General features: G+C 38.4%; 1 pseudogene; it reads left to right on the top strand.

The window, feature by feature from the left end:
• Positions 1 to 376: 376 nt before the first annotated feature.
• On the top strand, positions 377 to 2618 carry LOC102154827 (annotated as a pseudogene).
• The last annotated feature ends 5853 nt before the right edge of the window (positions 2619 to 8471 follow it).

Raw genomic sequence — 8471 nt, 5'->3', positions numbered from 1 at the left:
GGAACAAAGATGAATAATTAGGACATTCGACCCTGGAGGAAACAAAGCTAATTCAGGAGACAGAGAACATTAAAAAAAAAAAAAAAAATATTTAAGTGAATTAGTGTCCTAGTAGTTAATCAAAAGCAAACGGCATCTATAAGAATATGCTCCTATGAAAAGGAGCATCAGAAAACAAAAGAAACTATTGACATTAGTAAAACTATAATTGCCAAATAAGATTTAAAATTAAATATTGGAGGTCAATAATGTAATTGGGCACAACTGAAGACCAATTCAAGGTGTGAATGATAAAGTCAAGGGCATCTCTCAGGAAGAAGACCAGATATAAGACAGAAAAAATGGAGATGCAAAATATTAGAGAAAAATATAAGAGATGTGGAAGGTAGGTCTAGAACAATGTTGCCTCATAAAACTTTTTGTGATGACAAAAATGTCCATTCTGTGCTGTACCATACAGTAGCCACTAGCCACATGTGACTATTGACAAGCTGAGATGCCCCGAAGAATCACATTTTTTATTTTATTTAATTTTAAGCAGCTAAAGTTTAAATTTCAGTAGTCACATGTGGCTAGTAGCTACCATATGGGATAGCACAAATAGAGAAGATCCCCTGTATGCCTCTTAGGAATTCAGGAGAGACAGAATAATAAGTTAGACCAGTAAAAAATAGAAAAACTCTTACAACTGAACAAAAAACCAAAATCCCACTTTAAAATTGGGCAAAAGACTTGAATAGAACTTTCTGCAAAGAAGATAAACAAATGGCCAAACTGAAGCACAGGAAAAGATGTTCAAAATCACTACCTATTAGAAAAATGCAAATCAAAATACAATGAGACTACTTCACACCCATTAGGATGACTACAATTAAAAACAAAGAAACCAGAAAATAACTAGTGTTGGTGAGGGTGTGGAGAAATCGGAAACGTTGTACATTGCTGATAGGAATGCAAAATGGTACATCTGCTGTAGAAAATGGCCCAAAAAAAGTTGAACATAAGATACCATGAGGTTCAGGAATACTACTTCTAGGTACACACCCAAAAGAATTGAAAGCAAGGACTGACATAGATACTTGTACACTAACTAATCTTCATGTAGCATTATTGACAAAAGCCAAAAGATAGAAATAACCCAAATGCCCATCAACAGAGGAACGGATAAACAAAATGTGGTGTATACATACAATGGAGTATTATTCAGCCTTTAAAAAGAATGAAATTCTGATACAACATGTATGACCCTTGAAAACATTATGCTCAAAGAAATAAGCCAGACAAGGACAAATATTGTATGCTCCATTCATATGTGGTACCCAGAATAGGCAAATTCATAGAGGCAGGAAGTAGTTTAGAGGTTATGGGGGGCTTGGGGGAAAGAATGAAAAGATATTGTTTAATGGGCACTGTGAAAATTAATGACAGGAAACTTCACTAAAAGGGAATTGGGAGGCTGGCAGGGGGAGCTCTCACACTCTAGCATTCATCATCCATTGTAAATCTAAGAGGAAGAGATGCACCTTGCGTCTCCACACTACTTTACTATCCTGGCAGGAGGAGAAAAGGGTCTTCCCCTCAGCAACAGCCCAGCCAATGAGAAGCCACTATGGTTCCAAATCCTTGTTTACTTCAGTGGACTCTTTGTTTATGACACCTTTCCCAACTTTCTGCTTTCCTCTATAAAGGAGTGTTCTTCTCCTCTGTTCTCTGGGCTTGCCTATGATTTTTGCTGTAGCTTTCTTGTTCCAGATTGCAATTCTCTGCTATTCCTGAAAAAAAAAGAAAAAAAAAAAAACATTTTTTGCTGGTAAAACGGGCTGGCAGTTTTATTTTTAAGGTTAACAGTACACAGTTTATGTTCAGGATGATGAAAAATTCCAGAAATAGATGGTGGTGATGGTTGCACAACATTGTGAATGTTCCTAAATGCCACTGCATTGCAAACTTAAAAATGGTTAAAATGGCAATTTTTACATTATGTATATTTTACAATAAAAATGTTTTAATAGAAAAGCCACAAAGAAGAATAAGAAAAAGGGTTAAAATGAAAGATAAAGAAGGTTGGAGGGCACAGAAGGAGGAGGAGCTCAGAGCTCTTGTGCCCTGCAGAGCTAGGTGGCCCCCGGGTAGCATTAGTTCTTTGACTACTGCAACAGCTCTTTCCAGGACAACCTCCCCAACCACAGGAAGCTCCTGCAGCACCTGAAGGCCAGGAAGGTCTGGTATGACATGTTCCAAGATGCAGCTGCCATCTTGCTAATGAACAGAATGAGTGGCCCTACAGGTAATTTCTACTGACAGGCCAGTGTGACTCTGCCTCCAACTGCAAACTTTCCCACATGTCAGCGACAGACCTGCAGGAGCTGAGTATCCAGGTGGAGGAGGAGAGGCGGGCCAGGGAGTGGCCACTAGATGTCACAGAGCTCCCTAAGGGCCATCTGGAAGACTGGTTGGAAAAGAGAGCCAAGGCGCCAAGCTGCAGGGCTGAATCCATGAGAACCACTATCTTCCAGTATCCCATAGACTGACCACCGGGGCAAAGGTTGCCTCAATTCCTGAAGGTACCCCCTCACAGGGGCTGGCCCCTTCAGCCCAGCATCATCTGGTGGGGCTGAGCCCTTCTTCCCCACCTGACCCCCATCTGGTCAGCTTTTGGGTCAGTCACAATAAAGATAAGGGTTCATACTGGGGATGCCAAGGCCCCCTCCTGCTGTACTCTATGGAGCCTCTGAAACCATTGGATTGGCCTGGCCTGACTAAGCCCCAGAGTCTCTCTACCAGGTGCAGCCCTGGTCCTAACTCTGCTCCACGCAGCTCCATGCCCAATCCCCCATGGGACATCTTGAAAAGATGGATGAGAAAACTATGTTCTGGATGTTTGTAAAGAAAGCCTATAAAGGTGCCCAGCTGGCTCAGTCCGTTAAGCATAGGACTCTTGGTTTCATCTCAGGTCATGATCTTGGGTCGTGAGACCAAGACCTGAGCCAGGCTCCACACTGAGCATGGAGCCTGCTTAGGATTCTCTCTCTCCCTCTCCCTCTGTCCCCCATTGGCTCTAGCTCCCTATCTCTCTCCCTCCCTCCCTCCCTCCCTCCCTCTCTCTCTCTCTCTCTCTTAAAAAAAAAAGTGATTGTGAGAGTAGTAAGAAATTAGTAGATATAATTTTTCATGAATAAATTTAAAACAATAGGTGATCCAAGGATATACATATGGTACCAAAAGGCCCAAGAAGAGGCAGAGAAACTAGACAAATAGATAATACTGAAAAAGAAGAAGTCAAAGAGCTACCTTTCCTTTACTTGCCTTCTTCCTCTAAATCTCAGGCTCATAGGTTTTTTTGTTTTTTTTTTTGTTTTTGCTTTTTGCTTTTGTTTTTTGAATTTATTTATTCATGAGACACACACACACACAGAGAGAGAGAGAGAGAGGCAAAGACACAGGCAGAGGGGGAAGCAGGCTCCATGCAGGGAGCCCGACATGGCGCGCGATCCCAGGTCTCCAGGACCACGCCCTGGGCCAAAGGCAGGCACTAAACCGCTGAGCCACCCAGGCTGCCCAGGCCCATAGGTTTTTATATGAAGGTATATTAGAATTACCTGAGTACATTTTAAAATACATATATAGATTTCCTGGCTTTCCAGACTCCATGAACTAGTCTCCAAAGTTTGCTCTGGGAATCTTTTTTCCATTAAGATTTTTTTCAAAAGTCATGTATAGTGGTTGTAAAAAAAAAAAAAAAAATCCAACAATAAAGACATGTATAAAATAAAAATTAAGTCTCCCCATTTCTCTCCCACTGCTTCTGGAGTTAACCTATGTTAACAATTTATGTATATTATTTCATATTTCTCTTGTATTGGTACAAAGATAAGTAGATCTATTCTTTTTTTTTTTTTTTTTTTTTTTTTTTTTTTTTTTTTAGTAGATCTATTCTTAAAAAAACAGTCCCAGGTCACAGTGATGCAACAGCCCTTGGACCAATGTTTGGATGAATTTAAACTATCCCCAAATGTGGAAACACCTGGAATGTGAGCCAATCATTTTTTAAATGTACTGCAAGCCTGAACCCCAAACCAAAGAAAGGTCACACAGAGAAAAGAAGAATGATTAGAACAGTCTCATTTATGAAGACAGATGGAAAATTGAAAATAAAATGCTAGCAAAGATGGTAGATTAAACACACATATTTGTCTTCTCTCCCTCCTAAAACTCCATTAAAACTATAATAAAAGTAAAATAACCTAATGCAGCAAAGAGAATGAGAGTGGACCATCACCAAGTAAGGGCCTTTCTAAGATTTCTGGAAAAGAGTTAAGTAGAGAGAAGCTATTGATAGATGAGACAGAGAGTGAGTCCACTGTCCAGAGTAAGTAAGAAAGGCCTGTAGCTGAGGAGAGAGCTGGTGTGCCCAGCAGAGCCCACGAGTTGTCAGGGGAGGAGAGAAGAGATACAAGGAGAGCTAAAAGGAAGTTAAGTGGAAATCTTTCTATAAACAGCTTCCCAAGAGGCCATCCTAGGCCCACACCCTCTGCTATCGGTGTTCAGGTGGAACTTACCAGATAGGGTCAGCCATGGAGAAGAAAAGTTTCTAGGTGGGTAACAATCTCAGAATAAGATCTTCTCCTTTTGAGGTATCTCTTCTGTTCCCTCCCTCCAATTCTAAAAGTCAGCTCCAAGCCCTATCTTGGAACCTCTGATCAGCCGTTCCCTTTAGTAAAATACTGAATGGGAAAACAGATCTAGACTCATATAGCACACAGGAAACTCATACCAGCTAAACAGAAATACCAACACGGTTTTTCTCTCTTAAATATAGAAAAGCAAATATAGATCATCACACATACAAATAGAAGAAAAAGATCAGGATTAAAAAAAAAAATCTGTCCTAAGAGGAATAAGGAATTCAGGGAACAGAAAATCTTTAAACCCTATCTATTCAGAGAGATTTTTAAAAGGTAATAGATCCATAAAAGAATTACAGATTGCTATTATAAAGGAACAATCACAGAATAAGAAATTGCTCTTAGAATTTTAAATATAGTTGCTGAAGGCAAAAATGTAATAGAAGAATTGGTAGGTAAGAAAAATATCTTAGAACACAGAGCAAAAAAGCCAGAGGCATGGGAAATAGGAGAGGAAAAGGCAAGAAAGAGAGAATCAATCCAGAAAGTCAGACTTTCAGAAAGGAAGGAAAAAAATCATGAAGGGTCAGAATTTATCCCAAGTAATGAAAAGATAGTAGTTTTCTAATGAAGAGATCCTAGCAAATATTAAACATAATAAATGGAATAGATCCACACCTCAACATACCTTTATAAATTTTAGAACACCAAAATTAAGTGCAGTTTCTAAAACTTTCAAAAAATAACTGTTATGGAAGTATAATTAGCATATATGCTATATATGTTTCAAGCGCACAATATGATTCAATAATTCTGCACATTGCTCAGTGCTCACCATGATAAGCGTAGTCACCATCTGTCACCAAACAATGTTATTACCATCTTATTGACTATATTCCCTATGCTGTGCTTTTCAGCTCTGTGACTTATTTATTTTGTAACTGGAAGTTTATACCTCTTAAGCCCCCTATTCTGCCGTACCCATCCCCTTAGCTCACCTCTTCTCTGGCGACCAAAAATTTGTTCTTTGAATTTAGGAGTCTGTTTTCTTGTTTGTCTCTTCTTTGTTCGTTTGTTCTGTTTCTTTCTTTTTTTTTTTTTTTGTTCTGTTTCTTAATTCCACATGTGAATGACACCATATGGCATTTGTCTTTCTCTGTCTGATTTCTTTCTTTTTAGATGTTTTTTTTTAATTTAAATTCAATGAACATATAGTGTATTGTTAGTTTCAGAGCTAGAATTCAGTGATTCGCCAGTTGCACATAACACTCAGTGCTCATTATATCACGTGCCCTCCTTAATGCCCATCACCCAGTTACCCCCTCCCCATACTAACCTCCCCTCCCAACAACCTTCAGTTTGTTTCCTAGAGTTAAGAGTCTGTTATAGTTCGTCTCCTACTCCGTTTTCAACTTATTTTATTTTTCCTTCCCTTCCCCTATGTTCATCTGTTTTGTTTCTTAAATTCCACATGAGTGAAATCATAAGGTATTTGTCTTTGACTGACTTTTTTCGCCTAGCATAACACCCTCTAGTTCCATCCACATCATTGCAAATGGCAAGATTTCATCCTTTTTGATGGCTGAGTACTACTCCAAAATAGATAGATAGATAGATAGATAGATAGATAGATAGATAGATAGAGATATAGACAGATAATACTACTCCAAGATTATCTCTCTATCTCTCTATCTCTCTATCTCACATCTTCTTTATCTATTCATCTATTGATGAACATCCGGGCTCTTTCCATGGTTTGGCTATTGTGGACATTGTTGCTATAAACATTGGGGTACATGTGTCCCTTCAAATTACTATGTTTGTATCCTTTGGGCAAATACCTAGTAGTATAATTGCTGGGTTGTAGGGTAGCTCTATTTTTAACTTTTGAGAAATCTCTATACTGTTTTCCAGAGTGGCTGCACCAGTTTGCATTCCCATCAACGGTGTAAAATGGTTCCACGTTCTTCATTTTCTTCACATCCTCACCAATATCTGTTGTTTCCTAGCTTGTTAGTTTTAGCCATTCTGACCCATGTGAGGCCGTATCTCATTGTGGTTTTGATTTGTATTTCCCTGATGCCGAAAGACGTTGAGCATTCTTTCATGGTCTGTTGGCCATTTGTATGTTTCCTTTGGAGAAATGTCTGTTCATGTCTTCTGCTCATTTTCTGATTGGATTTTTTTATTTGAGGGGGGGTTGAGTTTGATAAGTTCTTTATAGATTTTGGATACCAGCCTTTTATCTGATAAGACATTTGCAAATATCTTCTCCTATTCCGTAGGTTGCCTTTCAGCTTTGTCGACTGTTTCCTTTGCTGTGCAAAAGCTTTTTATCTTGACGAAGTTCCAGTAGTTCATTTTTGCTTTTGTTTCTCTTGCCTTTGAAGATGCATCCAGCAAGAAGTTGCTGTAGCTGAGGTCAAAGAGGTGCTGTCTGTGTTCTCCACTAGAATTTTGTACCCCGCTGCTTATAATACTTTTTGGTAGCCTCTTTAAATAGGCTCCCTCCCCTCTACTGTATCCTCTGATATATCACCCCTGATTCACATCTCTGCATCTCCTACCTTCCAAAAAGTGGTTGTTTTTCATTTATAGAATTGAACATTTCTTTTCTCAGATCCCTGATTGATTTCACAGGTGTTCAGAATATTTGATAACTCTCTAGCTGAATTCCAATGGACTTAGGGTCCCCTACTCCTCCTCCGTCTTAACTCACCTTGTCTCTCTCTCTCTCTCTTTTTAAAAAGATTTTATTTATACGTAATCTCTGTGCCCACATGGGGCTCGAACTCATAATTCCGAGATCAAGAGTTGCACATTCCTCCACATACTGAGCCAGCCAGGCCACCCCGTCTGACTTATTTCACTTAGCATTATACCCTCTACGTCCATCCATGTTGCAAATGGCAAGGTTTCATTCTTTTCTATAGCTGAGTAATATTCCATTGTACATAGTACCACATCTGATTTATCCATTCATCTATTGATAAACCCTTGGGTTGCTTTCTTATTTTGGCTATTGTAAATAATGCTTCAATGAGCATAGGTGTGCGTATATCTTTTCTTTTTTTAAATTTATTTTTTATTTTTTATTTTTTGTATATCTTTTCAAATTACTATTTTAGCTTTTTGGGGTAAATACTCAATAGTGGAATTACTGAATCATATGATATTTCTAGTTTTCATTTGAAGAAACTCCATACTGTTTTCCACAGTGGCTACACAATCTCCATTGCCACCAAGAGTGCACAAGTGTTCCTTTTTCTCCACATCCTCACCAACACTTTCTTTCTTTCTTTCTTTCTTTCTTTCTTTCTTTCTTTCTTTCTTTCTTTCTTTCTCTCTCTCTCTCTCTCTCTCTCTCTCTCTCTCTCTCTCTTTCTTTCTTTTTCTTTTTCTTTTTCTTTTTCTTTTATTCTAGCCATTTTAACAGCTGTGAGGTGATATCTCATTGTGGTTTTGACTTGCATTTCCATAATGATGAGTGATGTTGAGAATCTTTTCGTTTGTCTTTTGGTCATCTGTATGTTTTCTTTGAAAAAATGTCTATTTAGGTCCTCTGCCCATTTTAAAATCAGTTTATTTGGGGTTTTGATGTTAAGTTGTGTAAGTTCTTTATATATTTGGATTCTAATCTCTTATCAGATATCATTGGCAAATATCTTCTCCCATTCAGTAGGTTGCCTTTTTATTTTGTTGATAGTTTCCCTTGCTGTGCAAAAGCTTTTTATTTTGATACAGTCCCAATAGTTTGATTTTGCTTGTTTCCCTTGCTGGAGGAGACATATCTTGCAAAATGTTTCTATGGCTGATGTCAAAGAAATTACTGCCTATATTTTCTTC

This window comes from Canis lupus, chromosome 30 (genome assembly GCF_011100685.1).
Source record: "Canis lupus familiaris isolate Mischka breed German Shepherd chromosome 30, alternate assembly UU_Cfam_GSD_1.0, whole genome shotgun sequence".
In the NCBI taxonomy this organism is placed as follows: Eukaryota; Metazoa; Chordata; class Mammalia; order Carnivora; family Canidae; genus Canis; species Canis lupus.
Note: the sequence above shows the minus strand (reverse complement) of the source record. Positions and strands in the feature narration are given on the sequence as shown.